We start from the raw sequence: 19,736 nt of genomic DNA on the forward strand, positions 1-19,736 counted from the left end.
GGGAGGGGTTACACACCTCTCTCGGGGGGGAGGGGTTACACACCTCTCTCATGGGGGGGGGGAGGGGTTACACACCTCTCTCAGGGGGCGAGGGGAGGGGTTACACACCTCTCTCGGGGGGGAGGGGTTACACACCTCTCTCGGTGGGGGAGGGGTTACACACCTCTCTCGGGGGGGGGCGAGGGGTTACACACCTTTCTCAGCGGGGGGGAGGGGTTACACACCTCTCTCAGGGGGCGGGGGGAGGTGTTACACACCTCTCTCGGGGGGGGAGGGGTTACACACCTCTCTCAGGGGGGGCGAGGGGTTACACACCTCTCTCAGGGGGCGGGGGGAGGGGTTACACACCTCTCTCGGGGGGGGAGGGGTTACACACCTCTCTCGGGGGGGAGGGGTTACACACCTCTCTCAGGGGGCGGGGGGAGGGGTTACACACCTCTCTCGGGGGGGGAGGGGTTACACACCTCTCTCGGGGGGGAGGGGTTACACACCTCTCTCGGGGGGGAGGGGAGGGGTTACACACCTCTCTCGGGGGGGAGGGGTTACACACCTCTCTCAGGGGGGAGGGGAGGGGTTACACACCTCTCTCAGGTGGGGAGGGGTTACACACCTCTCTCAGGGGGAGGGGAGGGGTTACACACCTCTCTCAGGGGGGGAGGGGTTACACACCTCTCTCTGGGGGGGGGAGGGGTTACACACCTCTCTCGGGGTGGGGAGGAGTTACACACCTCTCTCAGGGGGAGGGGAGGGGTTACACACCTCTCTCAGGGGGGGAGGGGTTACACACCTCTCTCCGGGGGGGCAGGGGTTACACACCTCTCTCAGGGGGGCGGAGGGGTTACACACCTCTCTCGGGGGGGGAGGGGTTACACACCTCTCTCGGGGGGGGGTGAGGGGTTACACACCTCTCTCGGGGGGGGAGGGGTTACACACCTCTCTCGGGGGGTGGTGAGGGGTTACACACCTCTCTCGGGGGGGAGTGGTTACACACCTCTCTCAGGGGGGGGAGGGGTTACACACCTCTCTCGGGGGGGGGGAGGGGTTACACACCTCTCTCGGGGGGCGAGGGGAGGGGTTACGCACCTCTCTCGGGGGGGGAGGGGTTACACACCTCTCTCAGGGGGGAGGGGTTACACACCTCTCTCGGGGGGGGGGAGGGGTTACACACCTCTCTCAGGGGGCGAGGGGAGGGGTTACGCACCTCTCTCGGGGGGGGAGGGGTTACACACCTCTCTCGGGGGGGGAGGGGTTACACACCTCTCTCGGGGGGGAGGGGTTACACACCTCTCTCCGGGGGGGAGGGGTTACACACCTCTCTCGGGGGGGGAGGGGAGGGCTTGCACACCTCTCTCGGGGGGGGAGGGGTTACACACCTCTCTCAGGGGGGAGGGGTTACACACCTCTCTCCGGGGGGGGAGGGGTTACACACCTCTCTCAGGGGGGGAGGGGAGGGCTTGCACACCTCTCTCGGGGGGGGAGGGGAGGGCTTGCACACCTCTCTCGGGGGGGGAGGGGTTACACACCTCTCTCAGGGGGGAGGGGTTACACACCTCTCTCCGGGGGGGAGGGGTTACACACCTCTCTCGGGGGGGGAGGGGAGGGGTTACACACCTCTCTCAGGGGGGGAGGGGAGGGCTTGCACACCTCTCTCGGGGGGGAGGGGTTACACACCTCTCTCGGGGGGGGAGGGTTTACACACCTCTCTCAGGGGGGGGCGAGGGGTTACACACCTCTCTCCGGGGGGGGAGGGGTTACACACCTCTCTCGGGGGGGCGAGGGGTTACACACCTCTCTCCGGGGGGGAGGGGTTACACACCTCTCTCAGGGGGGGGGGGTTACACACCTCTCTCGGGGGGGGCGAGGGGTTACACACCTCTCTCAGGGGGGGGGGGGTTACACACCTCTCTCGGGGGGGGCGAGGGGTTACACACCTCTCTCGGGGGAAGGGGTTACACACCTCTCTCAGGGCGGGGCGAGGGGTTACACACCTCTCTCGGGGGGGAGGGGTTACACACCTCTCTCGGGGGGGGAGGGGTTACACACCTCTCTCCGGGGGGGGAGGGGTTACACACCTCTCTCATGGGGGGGGGAGGGGTTACACACCTCTCTCCGGGAGGGGAGGGGTTACACACCTCTCTCAGGGGGGGAGGGGTTACACACCTCTCTCCGGGGGGGGAGGGGTTACACACCTCTCTCGGGGGGGGAGGGGTTACACACCTCTCTCCGGGGGGGGAGGGGTTACACACCTCTCTCGGGGGGGGAGGGGTTACACACCTCTCTCCGGGAGGGGAGGGGTTACACACCTCTCTCAGGGGGGAGGGGTTACACACCTCTCTCATGGGGGGGGAGGGGTTACACACCTCTCTCATGGGGGGGGGAGGGGTTACACACCTCTCTCAGGGGGCGAGGGGAGAGGTTATACACCTCTCTCGGGGGGGGAGGGGTTACACACTCTCTCGGGGGGGAGGGGAGGAGTTACACACCTCTCTCGGGGGGGAGGGGTTACACACCTCTCTCAGGGGGCGAGGGGTTACACACCTCTCTCGGGGGGGGGAGGGGTTACACACTCTCTCGGGGGGGAGGGGAGGAGTTACACACCTCTCTCGGGGGGGGGGAGGAGTTACACACCTCTCTCGGGGGGGGGTTACACACCTCTCTCGGGGGGGAGGGGAGGGGTTACACACCTCTCTCAGGGGTGGGGAGGAGTTACACACCTCTCTCCGGGGGGGGAGGAGTTACACACCTCTCTCCGGGGGGGCAGGGGTTACACACCTCTCTCGGGGGGGGCGAGGGGTTACACACCTCTCTCGGGGGGGAGGGGTTACACACCTCTCTCGGGGGACTAGGCCGGGTGAGCGACTGAGAATCCCGGGCTCAACAGCCGGCCTCGGAGTGCCCTGAGAGAGGCCTCCCTGGCGGGGGGAAAAATCACACAAAATAACCACCAGAAACATTCGCAATACCTTGCCCAGCCCACAGAAACATACACCGCAAAAATAAAACCAATCACAGGGACCTGACGTCTTCCGTCCTTCCCCCACTGCCGCTGGGACGGCCTGCTTTCCCGGGCGGTCCCACTAGGGGGCGCTGCGGGGCGCCACAGGGTCAGCGCCAAACCGCAACCATCGCGCTGTCGACACCGGGGGTGTGGCTCACCGGCTCAACACCCCGCACGGTACTGGTCATCGCCACCGGTAACCGCACACTGAATGTACCGAGCGGCACGAATCCCGGCGCTCGCGGCTCGGAACCCCTTTAATGCCCCCATTCCCACCCTTTCCGGGGGCACTGCACGACCACATTTCTGCCCCCCGTTGCTTGTCCCTTCAGTACCTTCACTCACCAGGAGAAAATGTTCCACCGCTTTAAATCGAAAGGGAAAGTAAATAAATAAATTGCTCCATCCACGATCTCACGACATCCCACAGCACATTACAGCCAAATATTGCTGGGTGTTCACTGTCGCAATGTCGTAAACACACTGCCAATTGGTGAACAGCAAGATCCCACAAACTGCAACAAAATAAATGACCAGGTAAGGAAAGATTGGATAGGCTGGGTTTGTTTTATTTGGAACAGAGGAGGCTGAGGTACCTGGATAGAGTGGATAGGAAGGACCTGTTTCCCTTGGCAGAGGGGTCAATAACCAGGGGGCATGGATTTAAAGTAATTGGGGGGAGGTTTAGAGGGGATTTGAGGGGAAATGTCTTCACCCAGAGGGTGGTGGGGGTCTGGAACTCACGGCCTGAAAGGATGGTAGAGGCAGAAACCCTCACCACATTTAAACAGTCCTTGGATGTGCACCTGAAGTGCCGCAATCTACAGGGCTACGGACCGAGAGCTGGAAAGTGGGATTAGGCTGGGTAGCTCTTGGTCGGCCGGCACGGACACGATGGGCCGAATGACCTCCTTCCGTGCTGTAAACTTCTATCATTCTATGATGCTATGATTCTATGATCATCTGTTTTAGTGATGGGTAAATATTGCCCAGGACACCAGGGAGAACTCTCCTGCTCTTAGAAATACTGGCCGTGGAATCTTTTCCGATCACCTGAGAGAGCAGACGGGGCCTCGGTTTAATGTCTCATCTGAAGGATGGCACCTCCGTCAGTGCAGCGCTCCCTCAGTACTGCCCCTCTGACAGTGCAGCACTCCCTCAGTACTGCCCTTCAGACAGTGCAGCACTCCCTCAGTACTGTCCCTCCGACAGTGCGGCGCTCCCTCAGTACTGCCCCTCCGACAGTGCAGCACTCCCTCAGTACTGCCCCTCCGACAGTGCAGCACTCCCTCAGTACTGCCCCTCCGACAGTGCAGCACTCCCTCAGTACTGCCCCTCTGACAGTGCAGCGCTCCCTCAGTACTGCCCCTCCGACAGTGCAGCACTCCCTCAGTACTGCCCCTCCGACAGTGCAGCACTCCCTCAGTACTGCCCCTCCGACAGTGCAGCACTCCCTCAGTACTGCCCCTCCGACAGTGCGGCACTCCCTCAGTACTGCCCCGCCGACAGTGCAGCACTCCCTCAGTACTGCCCCTCCGACAGTGCTGCACTCCCTCAGTACTGGACAGCAGTATGAGCCTGGATTATGTAGGGAGATCTGTGGACTGGGGATTTGAACTCATGGCTGACACCTAAAGATTTATTAACTAAAATAACTCTTATTTTTCCCAATACATGCAAACACCAATGAACTAAAGCTCACAGCAATTGAAGCACAGCCTCTCTCCATCACTGAGCGAGGGATTTACTCAATGAATGATTTAATTCTCTTATTTTACTTGTGTTGTTATATGATTATTATGTGTGAATGGTTTCCAACAGCTCCCTTATAAATTATAATGGGATTTTGGAATTGTCATCAAACATGAGAAAGTACGCACCCATTGAATCCCCTCCTGTGATGTATGTAGCACTCAAATCACTGACTTCTCACGTTGTGGTAACTGCTATGACCTTGCTCCTTTATTGTGTAACTCCAGAGTGCCTCTCAGGTGTGGTGGGCAGCCTTTTATACTCTGTCTCGCAGGTACTTTCGGGTCTCCCACCACAGTGCCCCTTGTGGTGCACCATTGTAACTATACATTTAATGTACATGGACAATATATAACATCTCATTCCCCCCTCCCCCCGCAGTTGCAAAAGCAAATTGGCGGTAACCTCGGCCTTGTTTGTCCTGGTTGATTTGTGAGTGTGAGCCCATGAACATCCACTTCCCTCTTCCCCCCCCCATGTCGAGATGATGCTTGCGATCCAATGCAAGCATGTGGTATTAGCGGTCCTTACATGGGTGATACACGTACACAAACATAATCTCCAGTAGAAAGCAGGTACACATAGACAGTACATTTGTATGGTACATATAGATGCGTTGAAGAGTTATATCAAAAGGTTGCAGGTACACTGAACAGTTATTAAATCCCAGCTCCACTGGGTGAGGTGTGGTGGGGGTATACAGCCCCTTTTTGCCCCAGGTAATGGGCTGCGCTGAGACAGGGTATCGCAACTAGTGCGTTGCCTCTGTTCTCAGAAAACGGTCGCCTTTGCGGCTTGTCTGCAGCCGCTGAACAATTACATAAATCACATAAAATCAGAAATCGCATTAATCCATTAGTCATGTTAGTCACTGATCCATTAACCCTTTTAACTGTGCATTGTGATATTAACTCTTTTCACCAATCATAGCAATCATTTTAATCACATTAATCATTTTAGCATCAAAATATTAACTTTTGTCATAAATCACATCATTATACAAATCACAGTAATCATTTTAACTCACCCTTGCCCTTACGAAAGTCTCTTTGTGTGGGGACCGCCAATGGTGTAAGGCCCCTTTAAGACTCCCGGATACATTTCCCTTTTAAGACATCATTTTGTTTTTCCCACGAGGGTTCTACTGGGCGCCGCCATTTGAGGTGCTCTGCTGGTGCCTGCCTCTCTCTGCAGAACTTTGCTGCCACGAGGCTTGCCGCCATCTTGAGCTCGCTGTGCTGCTGCCTGCTCTCTCTCTCTCTCTCTCTCTCTCTCTGTCGAGAGCCGCCACACTCTGAACGCACCCGGGAGCCAAACGCACCAGCCCCCGCACCGCCGCGTCCTCCGGAGCGCCCCATGCAGCTGAGCTTTTTGCCCGGGAGCTGCCACACACACACACACACACACACACACACACACACACACACACACACACGTCCTCCGGAGCCGACCAGCTCACTGCCGCAGCCGACCCTGGATGAGCCCCGCACCTCGGAGCACCGGCCCTCATCACATCACCGGGCGAGTCCCGCTCCCGGAACTGCCGATTCACCGCGCCTCCCGCTGCAAGCCCCGCGAACGGCCACCTCTGCCTGTGAACACGGGGGACAGTGGTCTGTGGAGGAATGAAGTCTTCCCAGCTCCCACGGACCTTCCCCATCCACCTCCTGCCGGGCAGCGTCGGCCCATCGCCTGCAATGACCCACAAAGGTAAACCGTGCGCCTCGCCGAGGGATATCCCCTGTGCACTTGGCTGCCCGCTCCCCTTCGCAACCCCAGGACTGCGACCGAGCACACCTACAGCGAGGCTCATTCTGGGACCAGGTGTATCATCGAGCACTGCATGGGATCCTCAAACAGTTTCGTGGTCGTCTGCTGCTTGCTGCACAACCTGGCTGTCAGGAGGGGAAAACCACCAGATATGACAGCACTTAGACGCTCCGTCGTCTCCTGCAGAGCCATGGCCATGCTCTCCAAAGCAGCACCGATACGCTCGCTCCCTCGGCCCTGAGCTACAATGGCAGCTGCGACAGCTGGATGGATGCGCACGGTCTCTCTGGGAGTGCGCCAATGATGGGCTGCAGGGAGGGGCGGCGAGCTGTCGACAATGCGGGAGGCTGACCCCTCCACGCTCCTGACCACCTCCGGCAGCCTCTCCGGTACCCCTGCCACTGCCCCCAACATCTGGGGATGCATGGCCTGCACCCTTCGCTCATGAGCCCCAACATCGATGGGCTTGGCTGAGTCCTCGTCGGCAGAACCCCAGTGCGGACTCGCCCCCCCCCCCCCCCCTCAGGAGAGTTGGCACCCGAGGTTCCCGAGGCTCCATCACCACACTGCGGCCCGCTAGGCCCCGGTGCAACACCCAGTGCAGACCCCTGTACTATCTGAACTCGACCGGTCCGTGCACTCCCAGTACCTGAGCTGGCGCGCGTGTGTGCAAACAGTGACACACTGCTGCCAGCAGGGTCCTCCTCCCCTTCCTCATCCTCATCGGATAGGTCTCCAAACGATGGAGTGCGCTCCAGGGTGTCAGCAAGGCTGGAAAACTCAATGCTGTCAGGATGGAGCAGTCTCTCAGTCTCAGCAAGGAGCCCCTCCAGGCCTGGCCACGGCGCTTCAGGAGGGTCCTCTCCCTCGCCTCGCCCGCCACTCAGCCTCGCATCTGCAAGCGTCAACGTGAGGGGGAGGTGGGGGATTGACGCTTGGAGGCTGCAACTAGCAGACTTTCCCAGGGAAAGGCACAGTCGGCGCAGGGAGAGAGAGCATTAAAGGAGGGCCCTCAATTATCCACATCGGCATCGGCAGTGCCGGGGGCCACAGGGAAGGCACCATGTCTGCCCACCATCGCTACGATCCTCGTCTCCAAGGGTGTGAGGATTTGAATGTCCGCCTCGCCACCGTCTTTGCTCCATTTGATTGGGAGCAACATTGGCCTGAAAAACGTAGAGTGATTGGTGAGTGCCATGATGATGACGCATCAGAACCAGTGCAGCTGGCAGTGTGAGATCAACAGGAGCAAGGTCCGCAACCCTCAACCGCGATCTCTCTCCAGGCATTACCGAACACTTGGTGAGTGGGTGTCCCAATGTCTGGGTACAGGACCTCCCCTCCCCCCACACCCTGTATCGGGGTACAGGACCTCCCCTCCCCCCACACCCTGTACCGGGGTACAGACTCTCCCCTCCCCCCACACCCTGTATCGGGTTACAGACTCTCCCCTCCCCTCACACCCTGTATCGGGGTACAGACCCCCCCCCCACACCCTGTATCGGGGTACAGACTCTCCCCTTCCCCCCACACCCTGTACCGGGGTACAGGACCTCCCCTCCCCCCACACCCTGTATCGGGGTACAGGACCTCCCCTCCCCCCCACACCCTGTATCGGGGTACAGGACCTCCCCTCCCCCCACACCCTGTATCGGGGTACAGACTCTCCCCTCCCCTCACACCCTGTACCGGGGTACAGACTCTCCCCTCCCCCCACACCCTGTATCGGGGTACAGACTCTCCCCTCCCCTCACACCCTGTACCGGGGTACAGACTCTCCCCCTCCCCCCACACCCTGTATCGGGTTACAGACTCTCCCCTTCCCCCCACACCCTGTACCGGGGTACAGACTCTCCCCTCCCCCCACACGCTGTATTGGGGTACAGGACCTCCCCTCCCCCCACACCCTGTATCGGGGTACAGGACCTCCCCTCCCCCCACACCCTGTATCGGGGTACAGACTCTCCCCTCCCCCCACACCCTGTATCGGGGTACAGGACCTCCCCTCCCCCCACACCCTGTATCGGGGTACAGACTCTCCCCTTCCCCCCACACCCTGTACCGGGGTACAGACTCTCCCCTCCCCCCACACGCTGTACCGGGGTACAGGACCTCCCCTCCCCCCACACCCTGTACCGGGGTACAGACTCTCCCCTCCCCCCACACCCTGTACCGGGGTACAGGACCTTCCCTCCCCCCACACCCTGTACCGGGGTACAGACTCTCCCCTCCCCCCACACACTGCATCGGGGTACAGACCCTCCCCTTCCCCCCACACCTTGTATCGGGGTACAGGACCTCCCCTCCCCCCACACCCTGTATCGGGGTACAGGACCTCCCCTTCCCCCCACACCCTGTATCGGGGTACAGGACCTCCCCTTCCCACCACACCCTGTATCGGGGTACAGGACCTCCCCTCCCCCCACATCCTGTACCGGGGTACAGGACCTCCCCTCCCCCCACACCCTGTACCGGGGTACAGACTCTCCCCTCCCCCCACACCCTGTACCGGGGTACAGACTCTCCCCTCCCCCCACACCCTGTACCGGGGTACAGACTCTCCCCTCCCCCCACACCCTGTACCGGGGTACAGACTCTCCCCTCCCCCCACACCCTGTACCGGGGTACAGGGCCTCCCCTCCCCCCACACCCTGTACCGGGGTACAGGACCTCCTCTCCCCCCACACCCTGTACCGGGGTACAGACTCTCCCCTCCCCCCACACCCTGTAACGGGGTCTCCCTATATTGGAGTACAGGACCTCCCCTCCCCCCACACCCTGTACCGGGGTACAGACTCTCCCCTCCCCCCACACCCTGTACCGGGGTACAGACTCTCCCCTCCCCCCACACCCTGTATCGGGGTACAGACTCTCCCCTCCCCCCACACCCTGTATCGGGGTACAGACTCTCCCTCGCCCCACACCCTGTATCGGGGTACAGGACCTCCTCTCCCCCCACACCCTGTACCGGGGTATAGGACCTCCCCTCCCCCCACACCCTGTACCGGGGTACAGGACCTCCCCTCCCCCCACACCCTGTACCGGGGTACAGGACCTCCCCTCCCTCCACACCCTGTATCGGGGTACAGGACCTCCCCTCCCCCCACACCCTGTACCGGGGTACAGACTCTCCCCTCCCCCCACACCCTGTAACGGGGTCTCCCTATATTGGGGTACAGGACCTCCCCTCCCCCCACACCCTGTACCGGGGTACAGGACCTCCCCTCCCCCCACACCCTGTACCGGGGTACAGACTCTCCCTCGACCCACACCCTGTATCGGGGTACAGGACCTCCCCTCCCCCCACACCCTGTAACGGGGTACAGACTCTCCCCTCCCCCTACACCATGTAACGGGGTCTCCCTATATTGGGGTACAGGACCTCCCCTCCCCCCACACCCTGTACCGGGGTACAGACTCTCCCCTCCCCCCACACCCTGTACCGGCGTACAGGACCTCCTCTCCCCCCACACCCTGTACCGGGGTACAGACTCTCCCCTCCCCCCACACCCTGTACCGGGGTACAGACTCTCCCCTCCCCCCACACCCTGTATCGGGGTCTCCAGCTCCATATTCGAGAGTGGAGTAACCCTCCCTGGTACAGCTGCACCCACCATGGCCTTCACTGCCAGGCTTTCCTTCCTCGGGGCCTAGCTGCAAACCCTGGGCCTTAAGAAGGCCAGTGAGCAGCTAGCTCATTGGCTGGAAATGAGCGGGTGAATTTCCCCGTCTGACTAGCACCCAATCGGCCCACCCCACACTGCTGCAGAGTCCCGCCTCCCGCTGATCATTCCCACTGGCCACATTTAAAAAACACAATGGGTGAAAATCGTTCCACTATCTGCCGTAACTGTAGCGCCGGTAATGGCGGCAAAAAAACGGTAAGTGCGGCAGGTTTCTGGCGGCCGTGAATTTCGGCCCCTGTGACTCTACCCAGCCATTTACTCTCCATCCACAGCCCATGTGACTGCAGTGGAACTGAATATCAGACGCTGTGCGTGACGCGAGGCTGATCCGATAGCGCTCATGTTGTGAAGTGGTTTCTGTTGCCGTGAGGTGTAGCTGGAGGAGAGTGACACAGTGTCGTGTTACATGGAGCCTCGTCAGTCTGGGTCACTGCTGCTGGAGAAAGGTTCACACGTTGTGTTCCTGCATTGTCAGCACTTTGAGTGCTCTGACTCTCCAGCACTCTATTTTCTTAAAGCTTGAGGCGACTGATTTGCCCGTCAGTGAGAATATTGTCAGTCTACTGAAACCATCATTGAAAATACATAATTTAACCTTAAAATAACTCTCAAACAGAATTATCTTTGAAATGAAGGAAATATTCGATGGCATTCATTCGATGTTATATCCTCGCCCCAATCTTTCATTTCCAGAGAGAGTATCTATAAGACGAATGCTTGAATTCAGCCAAAACTCATGTTGTAAAGGTATTGGTATATTTTCCTGCAATTACCTTGAGGTCAGTGCTTCTGACAACAGCAGAACTCCCTAAACCGCAGGACTTAATAACCTGTCTGTACGTGCCCTACATTACAACCCTCTCCACACTTCAATCTTAGACTTATGTTCTTATGTTCAATGGCGTCAATCGCATTAGGGCATTCTGTGGACGTGGGAAATGTTTATATACACACAAGTTCGTTCTCCCTCCCTCCCTCCCTTCCTCCCTTCCTTCCTTCCTTCGAGAGGATTGTCCGATGAGGATTGTGTAGAATGGGCCTGTACTCTCTGGAGTTTAGAAGAATGAGAGGTGATCTCATTGAAACATACAGATTCTGAGGGGGATTGACAGGGTAGATGCAGGGAGGATGTTTCCCCCGGGCTGGGGAGTCTAGAACCAGGGGTCACAGTCTCAGGATAAGGGGTCGGCCATTTAGGACTGAGATGAGGAGAAATTTCTTCACTCAGAGGGTGGTGAATCTTTGGAATTCTCTGCCCCAGAGGGCTGTGGAGACTCAGTCATTGAGTATATTCAAGGCTGAGACCGATAGATTTTTGGACTCTCGGGGAATCGAGGGATATGGGGATCGGGCGGGAAAGTGGAGTTGAGGTCGAAGATCAGCCATGATCTCATTGAATGGTGGAGCAGGCTCGAGGGGCCGAATGGCCGACTCCTGCTCCTAATTCTTATGTTCTTATGCTCTCCATATCGGGCAAATAGAAAGACCATCTGTGTGGTTCTCTGACTAGCTGGTTTTATCTCTTATCTGCGAATCAGTTCCTGTACATGTCAAGTGCCCGCTGACCATAATGTTCATTAGCTGGAGATAAAGATATTAATCCTCTTCAGGATCTTCTTGCTGCTGATGATCCCAATGCTTTTAGCTCCATGATGATGCACTTTGGCGACGAGAGCTTGTGCACCATTTTAGCTGCGCTGTGCTGCAGATCTCGGCAGGGCTGGAACACTGGGGGAAAAATGCGCATGGTTTGCGATCCCCGTTCGCGCCCCCGGGCAGCGGCCACGGCACCCCGTGCTCCCGGTGTCCGAGTGACGGCTGCTCGCCCCCACGGCAGAGCTCTCAGCGTGCCCTCCCCGTTAACGGAAAAGGGGGAGCGTCCCGTGCTCGCGGAGAGGCCGCCCAGCGCTGCAACATCCGCGCGCTCACCGCCTCGGTACTGCCCCCCAACATTGCGCTCCACTCCCGCTCGGGGACCGTAACCCTAATTTCGCTGCCGGGGCGGGACTTCAGTTATACAGGGTATTGGTGAGGCCACACCTGGAGTACTGCGTGCAGTTTTGGTTTCCATATTTACCAAAGGATATACTTGCTTTGGAGGCAGTTCAGAGACGGTTCACTCGGTTGATTCCGGAGATGAGGGGGTTGACTTATGAGGAAAGGTTGAGGAGGTTGGGCCTCTACTCATTGGAATTCAGAAGAATGAGAGGTGATCTTATCGAAATGTATAAAATACTGAGGGGGCTTGACAAGGTGGATGCAGAGAGGATGTTTCCACTGATGGGGGAGACTAGAACTAGGGGGCATGATCTTAGAATAAGTGGCCGTCCATTTAAAACTGAGATGAGGAGAAATTTCTTCTCTCAGAGGGTTGTAAATCTGTGGAATTCGCTGCCTCAGAGAGCTGTGGAGGCTGGGTCATTGAATATATTTAAGACAGAGATAGACAGTTTCTTAACCGATAAGGGGATAAGGGGTTATGGGGAGCGGGCGGGGAAGTGGAGCTGAGTCCATGACCGGATCAGCCATGATCGTATTAAATGGCGGAGCAGGCTCGAGGGGCCGTATGGCCGACTCCTGCTCCTATTTCTTATGTTATGTTCAGCGCCAAGCTTACCGCCCCCAAACGGGGCGATTTCCCCACTTCGGGCCCCACTATTGTCCACACGCCATCGGTGAGCTTGCCGATTACTCTGGCGGATGCTCGCACCTCATTGTGCTCGTGTGAGGGACTTCACTAAACGATAAAACATGCAATTCCTTGGCCCATCAAATGCTGAGTACAATTGCGTTGGGCCAGCTAGTGACTGCTGAGCTGCAGCCGTTCTGATCGGCACCACTGAGTTCACAGCCGAACATCGAACGTTACCCGCTGAATACCTTTAAGAATAGAACTGGAATTTAAGGGTGACTTTGAAGGATGTAATCATTTCTTAAAGTGCTGCTGATTTAAGCAAACAGTATATTTTAGCTGTAATTGGATATTAATCATCATCTTAATTACGTAAAACCATTGTCGGAATAAAGTGCAAAGAATCATATTTTCGATGTTAACTCACCCCCTCTTAATTAACTTGGATTAAAGATATCATCTCATTTACATAATATTTTTATGTGACCAATTTACCGCTAGCCATTTAAATGAAGGTTTTGTCAGCCTGATTTGGCTGTTCTCCAAGTGTTTGATCAAACAGAGGCCAATCAGAGTCACAGTCAGATGCCTTGCAGACTCGAAATCCATCTCCTGAAATTCTGCCTGATTTGTCTGGGAACAGAATCTGTGAGAATGACTCTGAGAAACCCACACTGTTCAGTCCAATAATGGTGGTGTTATTGTATTCTATAATGTTATTGTATAATTCTATGATTCTCTTCACTGTGCAAAACCTCACGAGGGATTAATGCTGAATTCAGAGAAACTGAGTGACCAGTGATCACAGAATCTCACCGCACAGGAGGCCATTGGGCCCATCGAGCCTGTGCCGGCTCTGTGACAGAGCAATCCAATCGGTCCCACTCCCCCCCGCTCTCTCCCCACAGCCCAGCAAATGTTTCCCCTTCAAGTATTTATCCAAAAGTATTTATTCAAGTATTTTTCTCTCCCTTTTTGAAGATTGTGGCTTGGAGGATCAGGAAAGAGAATCAGTTTGGGTGGAGACAAATAATAAGAAGGGGCAGGAAGTACTGGTGGGAGTAGTATATAGGCCCCCTAATGGTATCTATACCGTTGGACAGAATATTAATCAAGTAATAGTAGGAGCTTGTATCATGGGGGACTTTAATCTTCATATAGATTAGACAAATCAAATTGGCAAATGTAGCCTGGTGGCTGAGTTCATGGAATGCATTTGGGATAGATTCCGAGAACAATCCATCATGGAACCTGTTATATATGTGGACTCATTCCCTGGAGTCCCAAGGGATCCTATAATCCCTTGGGAGCACAGGTATTTAAAGAGGCTTCACAGGTTGGAGAGACACTCTGGAGACCTGCAATAAAAGACTACGGTCACACTTTACTTTGAGCTCACAGTGTTCAGTCTGACTCTTTCTCCATACACAACAACTGGCGACGAGATACAGATAGCGAACCCAAAGATGCAGAGAACAGTGGGCATCCTGGAGAAACTTTCGGAGAGAGATGATTGGGAAAATTTGGTGGAGCGACAGGACTAATACTTTGTGGCCAACGAGCTGGATGGGGAAGAGAACGCTGCCAAACGAAGGGCGATCCTCCTCACCGTCTGTGGGGCACCAACGTATGGCCTCATGAAGAATCTGCTCACTCCAGCGAAACCCACGGAGAAATCGTACGGCGATTTATGCACACTGGTCCGAGAGCATTTGAACCCGAAGGAAAGCGTTCTGATGGCCAGGTACCGGTTCTACACCTACAAAAGGTCTGAAGGCCAGGAAGTGGTGAGTTATGTCGCTGAGCTAAGACACCTTGCAGGACATTGCAAATTTGAAGGACATTTGGAGCACATGCTCAGAGACTATTTCGTACTTGGCATTGGCCACGAAACCATATTTCGCAAGCTTTTGACTGTAGAGACCCCAAACTTGAGTAAGGCCATAGCAATAGCCCAGGCGTTCATTGCTACCAGTGACAATACAAATCAAATCTCTCAGCACACAAGTGCTGCTACAAGTACTGTGAACAAAGTGATGTTGTTTTCGAATCGTAACGTACAGGGCAGGTCACACATACCTGCAGCTACACGTCCGCAGATGTCTCAGAGTCCACCATCAAGGGTGATGAATGCAAGGCCATTAACACTTTGTTGGCGCTGCGGGGGTGATCATCGTTTCCATTCATACCGATTCAAAGGATATATTTGCAAGGGCTGTGGAACAATGGGACACCTCCAACGAGTGTGCAGGCGAGCTGCTAAGCCTGTTAAACCTGCAAACCACCACGTTGCAGAGGAGGACAGATCCACGGAGGATCACGAAAAAACAGAGCCTCAGATAGAGGAGGCAGAGGTACATGGGGTTTACACATTTACCACGAATTGTCCCCCGATAATGCTGAATGTTGAACTAAATGGACTCCCGGTGTGGGAGGCGAGCCAGTCCATCATTGACAAAAAGACTTTCGAAAGGTTGTGGTGCAACAAGGCCTCAAGGCCAGTCTTAACTCCAATTCGCACGAAACTAAGAACTTACACTAAAGAACTGATTCCTGTAATCGGCAGTGCTACTGTAAAGGTCTCCTACGATGGAGCGGTGCACAAGCTACCACTCTGGGTGGTACCGGGCGATGGTCCCACGCTGCTCGGCAAGAGCTGGCTGGGAAAGATGCGCTGGAACTGGGACGACGTCCGAGCGCTATCGCCCGCTGACGACACTTCGTGTGCCCAGGTCTTAAACAAATTTCCTTCTCTATTCGAACTAGGCATCGGAAAATTCCAAGGAACAAAAGTGCAGATCCACCTAATTACGGGGGCGTGACCCATCCATCACAAGGCGAGAGCAGTACCGTACATGAGAGAAAGGGTAGAGATCGAGCTAGACCGGCTGCAATGAGAGGGCATCATTTCCCCGATCGAGTTCAGTGAGTGGGCCAGTCCTATTGTCCCAAACCTCAAGGGAGACGGCACCGTCAGAATCTGTGGTGGTTACAAAGTAACTATCAATTGTTTCTCCCTGCAGGACCAATACCCACTACCAAAAGCCGACGACCTCTTTGCAACGCTGGCGGGAGGAAAGACATTCACGAAGCTGGATTTGACTTCAGCCTACATGACGCAGGAACTGGAGGAATCATCGAAGGCCCTCACCTGCATCAACACGCGCAAAGGTTTTTTTGTTTATAACAGATGCCCGTTTGGAATCTGATCAGCGGCGGCAATATTCCAGAGAAACATGGAAAGTTTACTGAAGTCAGTCCCGCACACAGTGGTCTTCCAGGACGATATCTTGGTCACAGGTCGGAACACAGTCGAGCACCTGCAGAACCTGGAGGAAGTTCTTAGTCGACTCAACCGCATGGGGCTCAGGTTAAAATCCTCGAAGTGCGTTTTCCTGGCACCTGAAGTGGAGTTCCTGGGAAGGAGGATTGCGGCGGACGGCATCAGGCCCACCAACGCAAAGACGGAGGCAATCGAGAATGCACCGAGGCCACAGAATGTGATGGAGCTGCGGTCGTTTCTGGGACTCTTGAACTACTTTGGTAACTTCTTACCGGGTCTCAGCACCCTGTTAGAACCACGACATGTCTTACTACGGAAAGGAGACGAATGGGTTTGGGGCAAAAGCCAAGAAAATGCGTTTGTAAAAGCGAGAAACTTGTTATGTTCAAACAAATTGCTTGTGTTGTACGATCCATGTAAGCGTTTGGTACTAGCATGTGATGCGTTGTCATATGGCGTCAGGTGTGTATTGCAACAAGCTGATGATTTTGGGAAACTGCAACCGGTTGCTTATGCATCCAGGAGTCTGTCTAAGGCTGAGAGAGCCTACAGCATGATTGAAAAAGAAGCGTTAGCGTGTGTCTATGGGGTAAAGAAAATGCATCAATACCTGTTTGGGATAAAATTCGAATTGGAAACTGACCATAAACCACTTATATCCCTGTTTTCCGAGAGTAAAGGGATAAATACCAACACATTGGCCCGCATCCAGAGATGGGCGCTCACGTTGTCCGCATACAACTACGCCATCCGCCACAGGCCAGACACAGAAAACTGCTCCGATGCTCTCAGTAGGCTGCCATTGCCCACCACGGGGGTGGAAATGGCGCAGCCCGCAGATCTAGCCATGGTTATGGAAGCATTTGAGAGTGAGCAATCACCCGTCACTGCCCGGCAGATCAAAACCTGGACAAGTCAGGACCCCTTATTATCCCTAGTCAAAAGCTGTGTGCTTCATGGGAGCTGGTCCAGTATCCCAGTGGAAATACAGGAAGAGATAAAGCCGTTCCAGCGGCGCAAAGCTGAAATGTCTATACAGGCAGACTGCCTTCTGTGGGGCAATTGAGTAGTGGTCCCCAAGAAGGGCAGAGACACTTTCATCAATGACCTCCACAGTACCCACCCAGGCATCGTAATGATGAAAGCGATAGCCAGATCCCATGTGTGGTGGGCCGGTATCGATGCGGACTGAGAGTCCTGCGTTCACAGATGTAATACATGCTCAGTTAAGCAATGCACCCAGGGAGGCGCCACTAAGTTTATGGTCTTGGCCCTCCAAACCGTGGTCTAGGGTACACGTCGACTATGCAGGCCCGTTCTTGGGTAAAATGTTCCTTGTGGTTGTAGACTCATACTCCAAGTGGATTGAATGTGAGATAATGTCGGCTAGCACGTCCACTGCCACTACTGAAACCTGTGGGCCATGTTTGCCACACACGGCTTACCCGATGTCCTGGTGAGCGACAACGGGCCATGTTTCACCCGTGCTGAGTTCAAAGAATTCATGACTCGTAACGGGATCAAACATGTCACATCTGCCCTGTTTAAACCAATGTCCAATGGTCAGGCAGAGAGAGCAGTGCAAACTATCAAGCAAGGCTTGAAGAGGGTAACTGAAGGCTCACTGCAGACTCGCCTATCCCGAGTCCTGCTTAGCTACCGCACAAGACCCCACTCACTCACTGGGATCCCACCTGCTGAACTGCTCATAAAAAGCGCACTTAACACAAGATTCTCGTTAGTTCACCCTGATCTACATGAACAGGTAGAGAGCAGGCGGCTTCAACAAAGTGAATACCATGAGAGCGCAAATATGTCATGCGAGATTTGAAATCAATGATCCTGTATTTGTATTAAATTATGGACAAGGTCCTAAATGACTTCCCGGCACTGTCGTTTTCGGGTCAAACTTTCAAATGGACTCATTCACCGGAAACACTTGGACCAAATCAAACTCAGATTCACGGACTACCCTGAGCAACCCACCTTGGACCCTACCTTTTTTGATCCCCCAACACACACACCAGTGGCAACCGGCACCACGGTTGACCACGAAGCAGAACCCATCATCCACAGCAGCCCAGCAGGGCCCAACACACCAGGCAGCCCAGCAAGGTCAGCTGCACAGCAGCCCAGCGAGGGCCCAGCAAATGATTCAACAACACCAGCTTTCACACCGAGACAATCAACCGGGACAAGAAGGGCCCCAGATCGACTCACATTGTAAATAGTTACACTATTGACTTTGCGGGGGGGAATGTTGTTATTTATGTGGACTTGTATTTACTCTGTACAGCCACCAGAGGGCTCATCCCCTGGAGTCCCAAGGGATCCCATAATCCCTTGGGAGCACAGGTATTTAAGGAGACCTCACAAGTTGGAGAGGCACTCTGGAGACCTGCAATAAAGGATTAAGGTCACACTTTGCTTTGAGCTCACAGTGTTCAGTCTGACTCTTTCTCCATATACAACAGAAGCAACCAGGGAACAGGCTTTTTTAGATCTTGTGTTGTGTAATGAGACAGGGTTAATTAGCAACCTCATAGTAAAGGATCCTCTGGGGCAGAGTGATCATAATATGATAGAATTTCATATTACGTTTGACTTGCCTAAGTCCAAAACTAGAGTCTTAAACTTAAATAAAGCCAATTATGAAGGGCGCGTTGGCTCAGGTAGATTGGAAAAATAGATAACAAGGTATGGCGTTAGATAAGCAGTGGCTCACATTTAAAGGACTATTTCAGAATTCTCAACAAAAATACATTCCAATGAGAAACAAAAATGCCACAGGAAAAGTGACCCATGTACGGCCAACTAAAGAAGTTCAGGATAGCAGTAGAGTGAAAGAAGAAGCTTACGATGTTGCAAGGAATAGTAGTGAGCCTGAGGATTGGGAGAATGTCAGAAACCAGCAAAGGGTGAGCAGAAAATTGATTAAAAAAAAGGGAAAAAAATAGACTATGAGAGAAAACTAACAGGAAATCTAAAAACAGATTGTAAGAGCTTCTACAAGTATGTAGAAAGGGAGAGAGCAGCAAAAATCAACATGGGTCCCTTAGAGGCTGAGGCAGGAGAAATTATTATGGGGAATAACGAAATGGCAGAAACCTTAAACAAATATTTTTTGTCTGTCTGCACAGTAGAAGATGCAAAAAGCTTATCAAAAATGGTGGGGAGCCAATGGTCTAATGAGGGTGAGGGACTTAGTGTCATTAATATAAGTAGAGAAATAGTACTAGAGAAACTAATGGGACTAAAAGCCGACAAAGCCCCTGGACCAGACGGCCTACATCCTCGTGTTCTAAAAGAGCTGGCTGCAGAGATAGTGGATGCATGGATTTTGATCTTGCAAAATATCCCAGATTCTAGAACGGGTCCCAGCGGATTTCGTCAATCAGATTGATTTAAATCTTTTATTTTAATCAGCACTGGGTATATTAGTCTTTGTTCACGCTGCGTGAACACCGGCGCCAACCTACATACTAAACCGGTTAATATCACAGCTAAAATAACACAACGAGGAATGTCCATTAATATTAAACGGCTCTGATTTCTGGATCATAATCATTAAACGATAATGTGCGCTCAGGTTGGGTGACGGGCCTGTTCCTATCG

The sequence above is a fragment of the Pristiophorus japonicus genome, chromosome 4 (genome assembly GCF_044704955.1).
Source record: "Pristiophorus japonicus isolate sPriJap1 chromosome 4, sPriJap1.hap1, whole genome shotgun sequence".
In the NCBI taxonomy this organism is placed as follows: Eukaryota; Metazoa; Chordata; class Chondrichthyes; family Pristiophoridae; genus Pristiophorus; species Pristiophorus japonicus.